We start from the raw sequence: 17,830 nt of genomic DNA on the forward strand, positions 1-17,830 counted from the left end.
CTGTCTCTTAACTTGGTGAATGCTGCAGGTTTGTGAGCTTCTCTGGGCCTGCTTTCTCCCCTGCAGGTGGAAATAATTGTTGTGAAGGATACATTAAGGACTTGTACGGCACATAACACAATATTTTGAACAGAGTTCACATCAACAACTATTTTACTGTCACGATGTAAGCAGCATGACCTGGGGATAGAGAGAATGGGAGATTCCATTCTGGTCAGGCTTCTCTTCTTAGACCGTGGACAGCACTCACCACATCCGCACCAGGACCACACTGTCTGCAATTCTGACTTCTATTGTTGATCGTATTCTTCTTGTCTAACTTAGGTCCATCTTCTTTCTATATTATCTCTACTTGCATTTCCTCTTCCATTTATGTTTTCATTTCTAGTAAATAGCGATGAGTCTGTGGTTTGGGGCTTATTGCTGCTAAATTTTTGGAGTTTTTTGAGGTCAAATGCTATGTCATGTGCTTCTCAGTTTCCTCTGTAGCTCCCCAGCTGCGGCGGCTTACTCATAGAAGAGTTCAGTAAACATCCTTGCCTTGATTAGCACCGAACAGAACCACTCTCTTGTGATCCATATAAAATCCTCTTGAGCAATTAGTAGGTAATTTCCACTGTCTTATAGGAGCATAATCACAGCAATATTGAGGTGAGACATCTTTTCTTTTTTAATAAAAGAACTCTAAAATGAAAACTTCACCGCAAAGGAATTGTGAGTCAGAGATCTGGTGGGGATGGTTTTAGAAATGCCAGTAACAGATCAGTAAATAACTGGATAATTTTGTGCAGTGAGTAGAAAAAAAAAACCCTCATAGATGACTCTTCTATATACTTGTGATTTTAACACCTACATTTGGCTCCTAGGCATGGGTTTCAAGTTAAATATGTAACCATTAAATCTCACCTTTACCTGAAGCCATTGAAATATCCTTAGAAATTAAAGGAAAAAATAGAGAATGGCAGTTTGTCATAGATAAACTCTTTCATACCGGTTTTGATTGAGTACTGTGGTGGCTCAAGTGCTCAGGTGGCAGGCAGTTAAATCTGTTAGCAGACACTAAAAAGAACTTGCCTAAAAAAAGAAATAGTGAATTATTTGAGAACTGTCCTGCACTACATTTTTCTTTAAACAACTGCAGGAATATTGTCAACATTTTCAGTTTTTAAGACTCACACTATCTAACTTGCTGTCATTGAACCTGTTGGAAACAAATGCGAAAATAAAAACCATGAGAATATTTGATATTTCCATCTTTTCAGAAAACAGCCTCAGAAAAGGTGCCCTAATAAGTCAATGAACTGAATATACTTCACACTCATACACACCTAATTCAATTATTTTCACTTATAGAAAAACAACAACTTCTGTTCTTATTCCCAAGTGTACTCTTCATATCATCTCTTCATTATTTCTGATCATTCCCCTGTTCTGAATTAGTTTTACTGCCAGGTCTGCACATTTCCAATTGTTAAGCACCTTCCCCTTGGTGGCCAGTCCCAGTCTCCTCATAGCTGAATTAATTTCCTGCTTCCAGGAAGGTCCATATAGGCTCCCAGAGGAGCCCAGTCCCATCCTATCCCTCAGACAGTTATATGCATGCATTTTCATCCTCCTTACTTAAAGTAGGGAGGCTTTGCTGAGTCAGGAGACTCCGTCATAAAACATGGCACTCGGTACATGATTTTATTTTAGTTGCCATGAATCAAAATGTAATTGAATAATATTGTTTGAATAAACGAATAGATACATTTTCAGACTGATTTCACACAAAATAATAATGAGTGATGATAAAGTACTAAGAGGTTTTGAACTTATGCAAGGAGAGAGCAAAGGAAACGTTTTGAAAAGAAAATATAAAGTGTTCAAATTACTCTTACTGTTTTTATTTCAGTAATGTTATTTGCAGTGTAGGAAGAAGTCTGAAACAATAATTACCCACAGTAATAGCTTAAAATTCTAAGCTCTCTCTCACTCTCTTTCTCTCAAAATGCATATATACACATGCATATATATATATATATATATATATTTTTTTTTTTTTTTTTTTCATTGACTCTCAACCACAGAATTTTGGTAATAGAGTTGTTACAGTCGTAATACACATATTATTTTCTTGCTATCAAGATTCCTCTTTGTACAAACATAAAAACAGCATGTGGAATTATATCAGTAATAAAGTAATAATTTTTGCATCCCAGGAATAAATTCTGTTAGGTTGGTGCAAAAATAATTGCATCAACCTAATACCTGATCACGGTGAATGATACTTTTAATATGCTGTTGAAAATCATTTGCTAGTATTTTGTGGAAAATTTTTCCATCTATGTTCATCAAGAATATTGGTGTGTAGTTTTCTTTTCTGACAATGTCAGTATCCTTGTCTGGCTTTTACATCAGGGCAATGTGGCCTTAAAAATGAGTTTGAATGTGCTTCCTTTTCTTCAGTTTTTGGAATAGTTTGAGGGGAATCGGCATTAATTTTTTGGTAGAATTCACCATGAAACAATCTCATCAAAAACTTTGTTGAAAGGGTTTAAAAATTATTACTAATTCAATATTCTCATTATTGGTTGTTCAGGTTTTTTATTTCTTGATAATTCTGTCTCGAAGGTTGTATGTTTCTAAGAATTTATCAATTTCTTCTAGGTTTTCCAATCTGTTGGTGTGTAGTTGCTCATAGCAGTCTTGAATGAACCTTTGTATTTCTGTGGTGTCAGTTGGAATGACTCCACATTCATTTGTAATTTTATTTGGGTCTTTTCTCTTTCTGTCTTAGCTAGCCTAGCTAAAGATTTGTCAGTTTTGTTTATCTTTTAAAAAAACCACTCTTAGCTTCGTTGATCTTTTCTATTGCCTTTCTTCTCAATCTGTTTTTGCTCCAATCTTTATTATTTCTTTCCTTCTACCAACTTTGGGCTTACTTTGTACTTCATTTTCTAGTTCTAAGAGTTGTCAAATTGGATTATTTGAGATCTTTCTTTTTTCTTAATGTCGAAATTAAGAAAAAATTCATTTATAGTGGTAAAAATTTACTTGGGAATAAATTTATCCAAGGATGTGAAAGATCTGTACATTGAAATCTATACATCTGTACATTGTAATCTTACAAATACTGATGTAAAGAATTAAAATAGAAAAAAATGTGAAAACCAGAAGAATGTTAAAAAACCAGAAGAACAAATATTGTCAAAATATTCATACTATGCAATGTGATCTGCAGATTCAATGCAATCCATTTCAAAACTCCAATGGCATTTTTTACAGAAATAGAAAAAAAATCTTAAAATTCATATGAACTCACAGAATATCCCAAATACCTAAAGCAATCTTGCACAAGAAGAACAAAGCTAGAAGAATTACATTCCCTAATTTCAAATAACATTACAAAGCTATAGTAATCAAAACAGCATGGTATGGGCATAAAACAGATACATAGTCCAATGAAACAAAATAGAGAGCCCAGAAATAAACCCATGCATCTATGATCAATTAATTTTAAACAAGGACATTAATAAAACACAACGTGGAAAGAATAGTCTCTCCAGTAAATGATGCTAGGAAAACTGGATAGCCACATGCAGAAGAATGAAATTGGACCCTTACCTCACACTACATAAAAAATCAACTCAAAACATATTAGAGACTTGAACCTTAGACTGGAAACTGTAAAAGGCTGAACTCAGAGCTAATGCTCAAGGCATCCTCTGAGTCTTTCTTCAGCCACAGGCGAGCCTGGCTCCAAGCCTGGTACCATGGATAAGGCCAAGCAGATGCCCATTATTAGCCATAGGTTGAGGTTCTCCAATCAGCAGATTCTAGAATAAAATACCATGAGGCTTCTGAATAAGGGTAAAGGTTTTTCCATATCTCTATATAATTCCTGCTCTCAATTCCTTTTTTTTTCTTCCCTCTGGATTGGCCTCCCTCTGAAAGTGACAATAAAAACAATTTCTTTCAGGGCCACCCCCAAGCCACCCCACACATGGTGACACCCATATACCCTTTGACCTCCCAAAGACGTCAGATCTCAGTCCTAAACAATGGATCACTTCCTGGGGTTGAGTGATTTAGTTCCATGTGATTCTACTGGAAGAGTAGTCTAGGGTGGCTGCATTAAATCACTTTAAGATCTTTTTTTTTTTCTATGACCTGGGGGAAAGACATCAGATATCTATCTATCTATCTATCTGTCTATCTATCTATCTATCTATCTATCTATCTATCTATCTATCTTACAGTGTTTGTCACCTCTGTTTCTAATCTCCAGTGGGATAAAATACTCCAACGAAAATAAATACAGTTTTTTCTGTGACCTGAGGAGAAGAGACCAGATCGATCTATCTATATACCTATATATCTCTTACAGTGTTTGTCATCTCTGTTTCTAATCTCCAGTGGGATCAAATACTCAAACAAAAATAAATACAGTTTTCCAAAAACTAACTATAACAGACAGGCACATAACAGCCTGAGTTCAAACTTAAACAATATTATCTCCTTGAAGAAACCAGATGAGTCTTGAGTGACATACATTTTTCTACAGGAATTGCTTAATTTACAAGATCACTTTATCACATTTGATAGGAAGCATTGACTCTGAGGCTTATCACTGCATTCCCAGCCTTGCTGGTCATGCATTGCCTCACATAGGAGGTGTTCAAAGCATTGCAGAGGAGATGTGACTATAGCAAAGGGCAATCTATCCCAAAGTTGATTAAAATCCCTAGCTTCCACGAATGAGGAAAACAGGGATACACCTGCTATACCCACTGGGATTTTTAAAAGCAATCACAAAACCTCTCTCCTTACCCCACAGCCATTGACCTAGGTCAGTCCTGCAGTTCTCCCAACACCTTCTAGGACTTGAACGGATTATGTGGTTTCATGGTCTCATTGTGATGTTTCCTCTCCACGTGTGACTCTGGATATTAACCTATAGGAAAGAGAGCAAAAACAACAGCAAATATTAATCCAACTCACATTCCACCCAAGCACCATTCTTAGTGCCTTACATGCCTTAATTTATTTTATCCCAACAAAAATCTTATGACTTATATGCTATTATTATCTACACTCTCACTGATGGGCATAGAGGCTGTATATATATAATGTATATACAGTATATATATACACACAGTGGACTATTATGCAGCCTTATATATATGTATATATACACATATATACTGTGTATATATATGCTGTATATATATTATATATACTGAATGTATATATACACACAAATATATACACACAGTGGAATATTATGCAGCCTTGAAAAAGATATATTTATATATAGATATCTATATATATTGAGAAAGAAAGTCCTTTTTTCTCCTCAACAACAAGGATCATTGAGAAATGCATTGTTAGGTAATTGCATTGTTGTGCAAACATCATAGAGCATGCTTAGGTAAACCTAGGTGTAGCCTACTACACATCTGAGCTACATGGTATAGCCTACTGCTCTGACCACTGTCATACATGTGGAGCATCACTGACCAAAACATTGTTAAGCAGCATGTGACTGTATATACTATGTTTTTAAATCCATTCATTCATCAGTAAACACTTAGCTGTTTCCACATCTTGGCTATTGTGAGTAATATTGCAATGAACATGAAAGTACGTAGACATTTCTTTGAGGCAGTGATTTTATTTCTTTTTAATATATACCCAGCAGTGGTATATATTATATACATTGTATGTATATATACAGTATATATGTGTATGTATACTATACACACACACACACACACACACACACAGTGGAACATTATACAGCCTTGAAAAAGAAGGAAATCCTGCCATTTGAAACAAGGTTAATGAACCTGGGATGAAAACTTATAACAGGGTATAACCTCAGACATTTCATGGTTCTTGACAAGCATATGACTGACACTGACTGATGGATTATTAGAAAACCTGAAGAGTCTAACTTTGAAACATATGGATAAAGTTTTTCTTGGAGATATAACTCTTATGTACAATATGGCCACTGGTTTCCAAACCCCCAGTGCCACTCTACCTTATCTTGTGGATCAGACATGTTGCCAAAGAAACGTTTCCAAGACAACACTCTGTTTATAACACTTGTGACAGATTGGGTCATTGTTCCCAGTTCTTCACACTTTCCCTGCATCCAGGTCCTTTTCTGTGTGATGACATTGTGTTATCTTTCGCTCAAGTAGAGCATAATTTTCCACCCCATTTATTTGGGCTTTGCCACATAAATTGCTTTGAACAATAGAAGTGGACAGAAGTCATGCATGCCAGTTTCCAGGCAAAGTCTGAAGAGTTATTATATATTTTGCTTATCTCTCTTGTTTTCCTTTGACCACTTTGTTAAGGTCCCAGAAGACTGAGGAACCCTATGCACAGACGTAAATCTATGTGAACTTCTGGAGCAAGCCTCCTACTCCAAATGGAGGAGTAACATCTGACTTGAAGACCCAAGTAAGATAATATACACATGTTGTTGTAAGTCATTGATATTTTGAAGATGTTTCATGAGCAGCAAACACTAACACAGCACTTCGATGCTCATAAAATTTCAAGGGCTTTTCATAGCTTGAAGAACAGAGACCATCATACTGATTCTCGGAGCATTCCACAATTATGCTTCACCTGTCTGTTAGTTTTATCTTTTTCAATTCTCTTTCATTAACCAAGTCTTTTTTTATGTTTGTTTGTTTTTTGTTTTTGAGATGGAGTCTCACTCTGTTGCCCAGGCTGGAGTGCAGTGGCGAGATCTCGGCTCACTGCAAGCTCCGCCTCCCGGGTTCACACCATTCTCCTGCCTCAGCCTCCCGAGTAGCTGGGACTACAGGTGCCCACCACCATGCCTGGCTAATTTTTGTATTTTTAGTAGAGACGGAGTTTCACCGTGTTAGCCAGGATGGTCTTGATCTCCTGACCTCGTGATCCGCCCGTCTTGGCCTTCCAAAGTGCTGGGATTACAGGCGTGAGCCACCGCACTTGGCCTAACCAAGTCTTTTACTAAGACGATTTAGTCCATGAGCAATTAACACCTAAAATATATTTATATGGTCAAGCTAAACATATATATCCTTATAGCATATTCCACAAAAACCTCTCCATTTCAATAGGCTATCTCCTTCTTGATAGGCCTTTTTTAAAATAAGAATTATTTCGTTCTCTTTTATGTTTAAATCTAGAAATACACAATTTTATTTTCACAGTCTACCCTATAAAAAAGCTCTAAACTTTTTGGTGGCAGGAACTGTACTCTTCGTGCTGAAATATTGAGTCGTACATTACCATATTGTTTTATATATATAGTGGCAAGCTCATTAGATTTGATTACATTACTGAAGGAAAATATTATGGAAAATATTGTGTAAAAAATGGGATGGAAAAATATGGGAAGGGGTTCAGTAAACAATTAGCCCTCTGTAAATGTGACTCGTTATAATTTTTCTTGGAATTACTTATAAACAACAGATGGAAATTGATTACCACAAATTAATCCTCTGCCATCATTAACAAAGTAAGAATCCGGAGCATGGGCAGATCTTCAACCACGAGCAACCAGGCTTGTGCAGAATCATTCCAAATAACTGACTGTGACAAATAGGAGGTATCAGAGTGGTAATTATCCATGCATTGGATATCGGATCCCAGCTAGGACTCCAGTGCCCTGACCAACTCCCTCTGCCCTCCCCTCCCAGGAACATAAAACAAACTCTGATTTCCTAGGAGACAAAACTCAAGGAGAGCCCAGGTCCTAGAAATAAGAGTTCTATGGTATGCTGAGGAAAGGACAATTTATCCCATTTAATTATTACCAGAGTAAACTCCATTCTTTTCCTTTTTCTTTTATTTTACTTAGTTTGTTTGAGTTTTAGAATTGAAGCAAAACTGAGGAACAGCTTTTCTGCCACTCACGGTCTGGCAGTGGATGGCTTTGGTCCGCTGTTCCCATAGTATGACCCACGCTTGGCTGCAGGTGATTAGTCCAGGTGTGGGTAGCTAGGGAGACAGTGTTTACTCCTGGTTAGGTCACAGAATGCATGAGGTGTTTCCAACACCAATCGTTTCCCACCACGTGTAATGGAAATCAGAAAAGATGCAGTCAGTGAAAGAGATAAACAACACCCGTGTGCAGGGGTGAAAGGCAGGCAGGTTGAACTTCCTGGGAACCCTGAGGGCTCCAGCTTCCTCACCTCCCTTCAGGACTTTAACACAACTTTGTCACCCTAAAATAAACTCCTCTTTACCTCAAGCTTGTATGAGTTAAGTTTCTTGTGACGTTCAATCAAAAACTTCTGAAATATTCAAAGATATTGAAATAACATGTTTTCATAGCTGGCGGTTCTTTAGATTTAAGCAATTGTTCAGTGGATTATAGTAGTGTAGGTAGAGATCATTCTGCCCCACAACTCAACATTTATTATTTTTTTAAACACTCTGTTTCAGCATATTCAGAGAGAACATGTAGGATTCATGAACTGGGATGGGAAAATACAGTTGCTGTCCTGCAGAAAACTACTCAGAATTTCAAGGATATGAAAACAATGGTTCCAGGTACATGCACATTTTTCAACCACATCGATACTGAGAGAAAACACAGTATTGTATTGGTTGAAAATATAAAGTAACAGTTGGCAGGAGAGCGTGCTAGTGAAATCGCAGTGAACAGGCATTGCCAGCAGTTTCCAGCTGTTTGCTGTGAAGTCTTGCCTTCTCTCCCAGTTACTGCAGGTAACATCCTCCTCACTCCTCTCCTTCCGCTTTCAGGAGCACCATCTACCATCACAGACGTTTAATAGTTTGTTGTTTTATGTTAGGAAAGAAGACCCAACCGAAGAGACAGCACACGTTCCTCTTGTACAAAGTGCAGCCTTGAGATAATTTTCACTATTAAGAATTTCCCTTGCATTTTAATGCAGGTAAACACCTTTATGTGAACTTTATGTTACTCCCCTTTCACCTGTGGCCTCCTTGGGCCACACGTATTGATGTCTTTATTTCCATTCGATTACAAGTTATTTGTGGGATAGCAAAACTGGGACAGATCTCAGGAATGAAGGACTGCATTGCATGGGAAGCCTAGATGATGAATTCTCCGTGTTCAGACTCCCACACTGGAGCACTCTGTCCTTGACAGAAACTGGCTGGTTGCTCAGCAAACTGTGGCCTGTCCTGAGCACACACAGTCCAGCTGCATTCCCGGCCTTCCTTTCTGTTGGGTGTCTCCATGCGGTGCCGTTCTTGACTGTGGAATGTGGGAGGAAATGACGTATGTCATTCCCAGTGGGGCACGTTAACAACAAAATAAAACAAAAAATAAACAAAAATCTCGCTCATACTCCTAAAGCCCTTCTCTTCCCCTGTCTCTATAATAGACATTCATTCCCAGAGGAATTTTTGAAGCCATGGTGGCAAATTGCACACCTCCGACAGCTTAGACCCCTGAATTACTTCCTGGAATAGACCCTTCCCCACTTCCCCAATCCTGGTGATGCTAATTTAATTTTACAGGTGTGAGAAACAAACTTCCAATCTCTAGAGTCACTGAGCTTCCAAGGTCGATCTGTTACAGCCGTTAGCATTATCTTCACTAACACACATCAAAATACATTAACGTCCTGGTAAACCTCAGCCTTCGGTGACACATGCAGTCATGAAAGGGTTCTGGAATACCTACCCTTGTGAAGCACTTCACGGAATAGGATATGACACCCACCTTGTAGAGCTCAAAATTTCTTATATTGAGCTCAGTAAAATGATCATATTTTCTTCTGGCTAATGTATCTTGGGTCTAATATTTTCTTTGGCAATAGGGATATACTTAATTATTATCAAAGGTATCATAAACGGATTTATTCCTCTAAGTAAGGGCTTCATGGGGAACTTTCATATTCCTGGAGCAGTGCTTTTTTTTTTTTTAGGATTCTGGAATTATTCTAGCAATCCAAGTCATACTTCCATATCTAAATTTATTTCAAGCAACCATAATTACAACTAAGTATACTGATGCTTTATTACAGCTGCCCCAGGATTTGCTGTTCTCTGCTAAACTGCTTACATCTGTTTATGTCTTTCCCACTATAAATCAATCCAAACAAACTCTATTCTGCTAATACCCCCATCTGCCAGCTCCCGTTCACTGTTTACCAATAGGAAAGACTCCCCATCACTCTAATAATAAGTGGATGAGCCACTTTGTTTCTTTTCTCAGGCAGCAGGAAGCCCTTCACCAGGCTCGCTAGATTCTTTTTAGCAAATAAATGTTGGGAGAAGGATTTCACATACTGGCAGGACTCTAGATTCTTCCACAGAACAAATTTAATCAGGATTCTTTGTTCTACCCTTTTGTTTTCCTCATCTGTGCAAGGAGTTCAATAGGAAAACTTCTTAATTGACTGACGAGGGCCAAATCAATCAGGTTCTCACTCTGTTTTGCCTTCCCCAGCAGCTGGCTGACAGCAAAGAAACAGAGTCAAATCTTAGGTTGTACCACACAGAGAACTGGAAGAAAGCAAAAGCAAAAAGCAGTGAGAGATTCGTTTGAGAGGAATATTGGCTTGAGTACACACACACACACACACACACACACACACACACACACACACACGGACAAATTGATTAGGAAGAGAAGGACGTTTGGGTCATTCCACAAGATGCAGAGGTCCTCAGCTGCCCAGATCAACCCTGTCTTCAGGTCCATGCATATGTCAGGCATATAGCACTAACATCCAAAGCTGAGCAATGGCAAGGAGGGGAAGGAGTACCAGTGTGGCCGAATACAGGACAGAGACAGGGATAAGTCCTTTGATCTCACAGGTCCAAAGCGTAATATAAGGTGCTTAAATTCTGGAAAGTCACACACTTCCTTCTGCTTAGCCCAGGAGATGTGAGCCTGAGTTGAACTTAGACATAGTCTTTAAATAACTCCTTTGCCTGCTCTGTTTCCTCAGTGTCCACAGGAAACATAGGTCAAAGATCAGTGCAAAGTAACTGCAAATTGCAGCAAAGTTCACAGAAATAGAAACATATTTGAAGCTGCAACTTTCTTTTTTATTTTTATTTATTTTTTATTTTTTATTATTATCATACTTTAAGTTCTAGGGTACATGTGCATAACGTGCAGGTTTGTTGCATATGTATACTTGTGCCATGTTGCTGTGCTGCACCCATCAACTCGTCAGCACCCATCAACTCGTCATTTACATCAGGTATAACTCCCAATGCAATCCTTCCCCCCTTCCCCCTCCCCATGATAGGCCCCGGTGTGTGATGTTCCCCTTCCCGAGTCCAAGTGATCTCATTGTTCAGTTCCCACCTATGAGTGAGACCATGCGGTGTTTGGTTTTCTGTTCTTGTGATAGTTTGCTAAGAATGATGGTTTCCAGCTGCATCCATGTCCCTACAAAGGACACAAACTCATCCTTTTTTATGGCTGCATAGTATTCCATGGTGTATATGTGCCACATTTTCTTTATCCAGTCTGTCACTGATGGACATTTGGGTTGATTCCAAGTCTTTGCTATTGTGAATAGTGCCGCAATGAACATATGTGTGCATGTGTCTTTATAGCAGCATGATTTATAATCCTTTGGGTATATCCCCCGTAATGGGATGGCTGGGTCATATGGTACATCTAGTTCTAGATCCTTGAGGAATCGCCATAAAAATCTTGAAGCTGCAACTTTCTACATTACTTTTCAACTTGCAATAATTCTATTTAATAATTTTCATGTTACAAAGTAACCCCTACCTTTTGATTGATACATGGGTTTAGATATCTTCTGTTACCTATTTGAAATGAGGCAGAGGAATTATATATACATATATATATATGATGAACAGTTAAGTTGGTGGACTTTGAGTAAAGCTAATTGCCCTCTACAATCTGAAGGGGTCTCATCCAATCAGCTGAAGCCCCTGATACAAAGAGGGCTGCCTGCTGCCTAGTGAAGAAGGCACTTTGCTTCCCCTTTGCCTTCCGCCATGATTGTAAGTTTCCTGAAGCCTCCCAGCTGTGATGAACTGTGAGTCAATTAAACCTCTTTCCTTCATAAATTACCCAGTCTCAGGTGGTTATTTACAGCAGTATGAAAACGGACTAATACACACACACGCATCCTATGGTTTGGTTTCTCTGGAGAACCATGACTAATACAGGCAGTTGTAATACCTTCCCTAGCCAAGGAAAGATGGTGCAGCTTGTTCCTCCGAGTGGGCTGAGGGTACCAGAGCCTAACACTGCCAATTGCCTCTTCACTGAGACAGGTTTCTATTTCTTTAATCGGAGGATAACATTAAGCTTGCTTTACCTTGCAATTGCATAAATTCATTGTATTTGAGGACTCTTCTATCTTATAAAATAATGTATATTGTAGAAACGTTTACAAAAGTTGCATAAGGAACTCTAACCCTCCATTAAACTCTAAAGTGCACAGAAACCCACAAAGAATGCCCCGGCAAATAAAATGCTCTCATGCTTTCATTTCCAGGGAGATAACCACCTTACTTCATTTAATCCAATATCCATTTTCTAGCTTCTGTGTTTTTCTCCTGTGAGCATGTGTATATTTACAAAATATGCATACAAATTGTAAACACAATACACACACTTTGTGTGTCAGTAACAAGGCCACCTTGAATATAAGGTAATTGCCCACTTCCCAATGGATATATCTAAAAGCATAATTGACAATTTGAATATCTAAACATTTAAGAACATAGTAGAAATAGTCCAATGTCTACCTGTATTATTTAATATATAATTTAATCACAGATCATAATTTTAGTCACATTAGATAAAATGAACTTAATTTATAAATATTAAATTTTTTCACTCTTAGACTTCATGGTGCAGTTTCACTCAAAATTTCCACAAATATTTCTGACATTTGTGCAATCTTTACCTTAACAGGTAGTTTTTGAGTTTCTTAACACTGTCTTCAAGAATACATCATCTTCACAGCCTCTTAATTGTTCAAAATATAACACCTTTAGAACGCATCAGATGCTGTTGCTGGAAATTTTATCTGAGGTCCGGAGGACCCATTTGCATAATGTTAGGATCTGTTTTTTTTTTTTCCTCCTCCTATGTTGATTGCACTCAGGGTCTGGTGACCTCTGCAATGCAGCCAGTCTCATTCTACCTTTAAAGGAGGTCTTTAAAATGCTTTCTACAATGGCATTAAATACCGTGTATCTTAGAGTTATACAACCAAGAATATTTGCCAAATCTATGTTACAGTTTCTGCCTATTATTTTGTGTTTCTGGGCTCTGACCTCAGAAGCATCTACAATTACATTCCTCACAATAATGCATCCTCCCCAAATGGTGCTTCGGAATAAGAATGTGGTTGACAGAGCCATGTGCAGATGAGAAATGTTTTAATGGAATCAAAAGACTACCCTCTGAAAAGTAACTCAGGGTCGTCACAGACAGCTGATATTTGGGCACAAACAGGTTTATTTATTAATATATAAACCTATATTAATAAATGTAACATATATTAATAAATATATATAATATATAAATATATAAACAGGTTTATATATTTTACTTAATATATTTCAAGTAATTTTACGTTTTATTAAGTACTTTATTTATTTATTTACTTTTGAGACAAGATCTTGCTCTGTCGCCCAGGCTGGAGTGCAGTGGTCCAATCTCGGCTCACTTCATTCTCTGCCTCCTGGGTTCAAGCTATTCTCATGGCTCAGCCTCCCGAATAGCTGGGACCACAGGAACACGCCAGCATACCCGGCTAATTTTGTATTTTTAGTAGAGTCAGGCTTTCGATATGTTGGCCAGGATGGTCTCAAGCTCCTGGCCTCACGTGATCCACCCTCCTCGACCTCCCAAAGTGCTGTGATTACAGTTGTGAGCCACCGCATCCGGTTTTGTTAAGTACTTTCTACAACAGAATTCTTAACCAAGTAGCATTCTGTTGTGTAGAGATGGCAAATTTTGTTAAGCAGCCCCCTTATTGTTTGGCCTTTGTTTTACTTTCTGATAATTCCCTATTAGAAAAACATAGGGACAAACCCCTTACGATTATATCCTTGGGTGCTCTGTTATTTTCTTTTCTTGCATAAATTCCTAGCTATGCAAATGATCTATATTTTCCCTAGGCTTCGATGTATATTTCCAAAAACACCAGTGGGTGGAAGACCCCCTACTCCTTCAGAATCACACAAGGCATAATTCTTTTTAATTATTTTCAAATTGGTGGGATATTAACATCTCTGTCCTTTTCATTTAATTATTATATTTAATTATTACATAGCGATGTTGACTTTTTCCACAAGTTTTCTGGTCCTGTAATTTCTGTTCTGTTCCTTCTTTTGTTTGAGGCCCCTTATGTCATTTGTTAACTAGGGAAAATCCAAGGGCATCTTATTCAGAACCCACCCCCAGACACCTTGATTCTGGTTCCTCGTCTTGATTAGGGGCCAACATCAGGTGTTTGTATGTTCTGTGGGCTGACCAGGAGGCTCTTCTGTTCTGGAAAGGCTGGGCTGATCTCTGAAGGGTCTGCTTGGGCTTGTGGTCCGTCGGTGAGCTCTCCCAGGGCTGGCTGACTGAGGATGGGCTCATGCGTGTGATTAGCAGGCTGTTGGCTAGAGTGGAAGGGGAGCTGGGCCACGAGCCTTCAGGATCCAGCAGGCTGACCTGAGCTTCTTCACATGGTGGTGACAGCAAGAAGACGGGCCCTACGGTGCCAGCATGAGCCACAGAGCCAGGTGCTGGACACCTCCCAAGGCGGTGGATGTAGGAGGTGTGGGCACATTTTCAATATTCTCCAGAGGTCCTGCTCTCGTGGTTAAATGTGTGACGTCTGGAGCTAATCGAGGTTCAACTTCTGGCCCCAAAGCTTATGAAATGTGCAATGACAGACAAGGTACTTAAACCCGCTGAACCTGTCTTCTTATCTCCAAAGCTGGCCCAATCATAGCAGCAATCCTGCAGCAGTGAGGGTTAAGGCACTAACACACATAAAGCACTTAACACAGAATCTGCCTCTTCATAAGGGCTCAAAATATTTCAGGTGCTGTTACTGACTCAAATTCTTAGGTTTTAATTTTTCTTCCTTTGCAATGAATTATTTCTAGTTCCTTATAGACATATGTCCCTGGTGTCCCCACCCCCATCCCCACAAATGCTGGCATGTGTAAGCATGTCTGAATCCAAAGGTGAGAACAGGTTAGACTCAAAATGGGTTCGCAGCTGCAGAGTTAGGGACTGAATTAGTTATCCTTCTGAAGTGGTGATTTTCCTCCCTCTGGCTCAGTGAGGAACTGAGAATGCAGCAGTATCCATCATGAGACCTAGTTAGCAAACAGTAATGTGCCAACTTCACCATGGGGACATTACTCAGATCCCCTTCGTTGTAAAAATGACTGAGATAATTCTTCAGCAGACAATCTTTCATTAATAAGTTACAAAAGGCAATGTGTGTGCAATCTGTTATTATGCGTTTCGCCTTTCTTTTGAGAACTTTGCTTGCCAAACTATTATTTCTCACATGATTTTATAAAGACACTCTTAAGTTTCAGCATTCTCTACTATCTTCCCTCTACTTAATAATCTGGCACAAATGCAGTAGCTTAATGAAGACTTTTCTTTTTATTTCTTCTCTTGCCCTTATGGTTTATTTTCTACGCAACAACCAGAGCTTTTGGTCTTTCAAAAACAAAACTTAGATTGCATGCTGCTGAATACATGCCTGTCTTCCCGAGCTCCAAAGTTACCCTCCTGTATGTGGCAGAAGCGTAAATTCTGCAAATGATATTTCCTCGATGCTTGTCTGCGGGGTTCTATCAGTGCAGGAGAGTAGGTAGAAGAGGGAGGTTATTCTTTCCTATTTTCCTGTTCTGTAGCACAGTCCTGGGAACAGTTGTTGGCTCCAACAGTAGCCCCTCTTCAGAATCCAGTTTCCTTTTAACTCCTAGAATCAGACTCAGTGTAGAAGTCTAAGATCCCCATAGAGGTCCGAGAAGCAGCTGCCACAGTGCTTCAACTCAGACACCTGAGCACCAACCTCCCAGGCCCCTTGTCCCTGTTCCTGAGGAAAGAGCGGTTCACATCCCCCCCTCCTGGGGTGAGCACCGAGTCTGTGGGAGATCCTCCTTGGAGCTCTTAGGTTTTATTTTTTTTTATTTTATTTTATTTTTTTTTTTTGAGACGGAGTCTCGCTCTGCCGCCCAGGCTGGAGTGCAGTGGCCAGATCTCGGCTCACTGCAAGCTCCACATCCCGGGTTCACGCCATTCTCCTGCCTCAGCCTCCCGAGTATCTGGGACTACAGGCGCCCGCCACCTCGCCCGGCTAGTTTTTTGTATTTTTTAGTAGAGACGGGGTTTCACCGTGTCAGCCAGGATGGTCTCGATCTCCTGACCTCATGATCCACCCGTCTCGGCCTCCCAAAGTGCTGGGATTACAGGCTTGAGCCACCGCGCCCGGCCTTAGGTTTTATTAATTATCACTTTTCCCCAAGCCATGAAGATTGCAGCTATTTCCTGCAGTTATACTCTGGGATGTCTACATGATCTCCTTTCGGCAGTCTTTTAATTTTCTAACATGTCTGAAAACAATTCCCTGTATTAACCCTCTCTGAAATACCTGATGTACTCTCTATTTTCCTGACTGATATAGTCATGGGAGATTTCTTAGAACAGGAAACAAAATTAAAAGGCAGGATTCTGAGATCACTTTGGTTATGTTCTTCTTTTGGTTATGTATCTTCTTCTTTTTATTTTTTCTTTTTTTTTATTTTTATTTTTATAGAGTCTCATTCTGTCATCCAGGCTGTAGTCCAGTGGCGTGATCTACGCTCGCGGCAACCTCTGCCTCTTGGGTTCAAGCTATTCTCCTGCCTCAGCCTCCCAAGTAGCTGAGACCACAAGAATCTGCCACCACTTCTGGCTAATTTTTGTATTTTCAGTAGAGATGAGGTTCACCATGTTGGCCAGGCTGGTCTCGAACTCCTGGCCTCAAGTGATCCACCTGTCTTGGGCTCCCAAAGTGCTGTGCTTACAGGTGTGAACCACCGCACCCAGTCAAATGTCCTTGGTCTTGAATGTGGTTCCTAGCTTCTTGCTGCTGGAAACGCAACTCAGGTAACCCGGAGTGTGCAGTAGCATTGGGTTGACCCACACCTGTGGCAGCTAGGGATGAGGTATCACTTCCTACCTGCTGTGTGATCACTGAGACCCACAGACTTGAATCAAAATTCCATTTGTCTTTGATCACCATTATCCACTAGTTTGACCTTAGATCACCAGGAACTAACATCAACTTGTTTCAAGCACTTAATAATCCCCCCCCAAACTGAGTTTATCTTTCCCCAGTGTACAAATACCCTAGTTCCTGGATGTAGGTTTATTTGGAGAAGACTTAAAGAAGACCTCGAGTATATATATACATGACATTGTTCTGGGGTCCCAGAGTCAAACTGTAGAACTATGGTGATTAAGTATCGTTTGGAAATTTGGCCTAAGTCTATGCCACAGGGATCCAAGCAGCTCTGCAGACTGTCCACGTGTAGTTTCCATAGTTGCTGGCTGATTACAATGCATGTACGTGGCAGCCAGGAGAATCCTCATGTTGGCCCCCTGATCTTTGGAGTGAGGGCAATTACATAGGAAAATTAAGTGGAACCTGATTAAACGTCTTTCTATCAGGACAGTAAGCCAAAGAAGTACTGCATCTTTACAGGACTTGCAGAGATTAGTGCCACATTCCGAGATTTCAGAGATGCAGGGATGCAGCATCTCCATTTAACTTGCTGAATAGGTCATTGTAGAAGGTTGTTAGGTATTAGAGAATAACCACCATCATAAGCT

At 39.5% G+C, this 17,830-nt stretch overlaps 1 pseudogene; it reads left to right on the plus strand.

Moving 5' to 3' along the window:
* The window catches only part of LOC105491878 (non-histone chromosomal protein HMG-14 pseudogene), a 70,083-nt pseudogene that overhangs the window by 8,791 nt on the left and 43,462 nt on the right, over positions 1-17,830 (plus strand).

This window comes from Macaca nemestrina, chromosome 8 (assembly GCF_043159975.1).
Source record: "Macaca nemestrina isolate mMacNem1 chromosome 8, mMacNem.hap1, whole genome shotgun sequence".
In the NCBI taxonomy this organism is placed as follows: Eukaryota; Metazoa; Chordata; class Mammalia; order Primates; family Cercopithecidae; genus Macaca; species Macaca nemestrina.